This window comes from Agelaius phoeniceus, chromosome 8, assembly GCF_051311805.1.
Source record: "Agelaius phoeniceus isolate bAgePho1 chromosome 8, bAgePho1.hap1, whole genome shotgun sequence".
Classification (NCBI taxonomy): Eukaryota; Metazoa; Chordata; class Aves; order Passeriformes; family Icteridae; genus Agelaius; species Agelaius phoeniceus.
In genome coordinates this window covers 2,187,247-2,187,500 of record NC_135272.1, presented here as the reverse complement: position 1 = coordinate 2,187,500, position 254 = coordinate 2,187,247, and positions in this window count along the sequence as shown.

Sequence of the window (254 nt, the reverse complement as noted above, 5' to 3'; positions counted from 1 at the left end):
TCCTTTCCAACCCTATAAAAGAAGCATACTGTACCCCATTAGGGGAGAAAGAAGAAGAGCAGAGACCCTTCACGGACCTCCCCAAACAAAGCCATCTCCATGGAACAGCCTGCGCCTTCTCCTTCTCCTCTCTCTCCGTGTGCTGCAGCCTCAAGCCCGGGGCACCACTACCTAGCAAGCAGAGCTGAAATCCTGAGAGCTTGCAATCACTATAGAGCTGATAATCACCATGCTTGCTAGATGGCAGCCCCGCG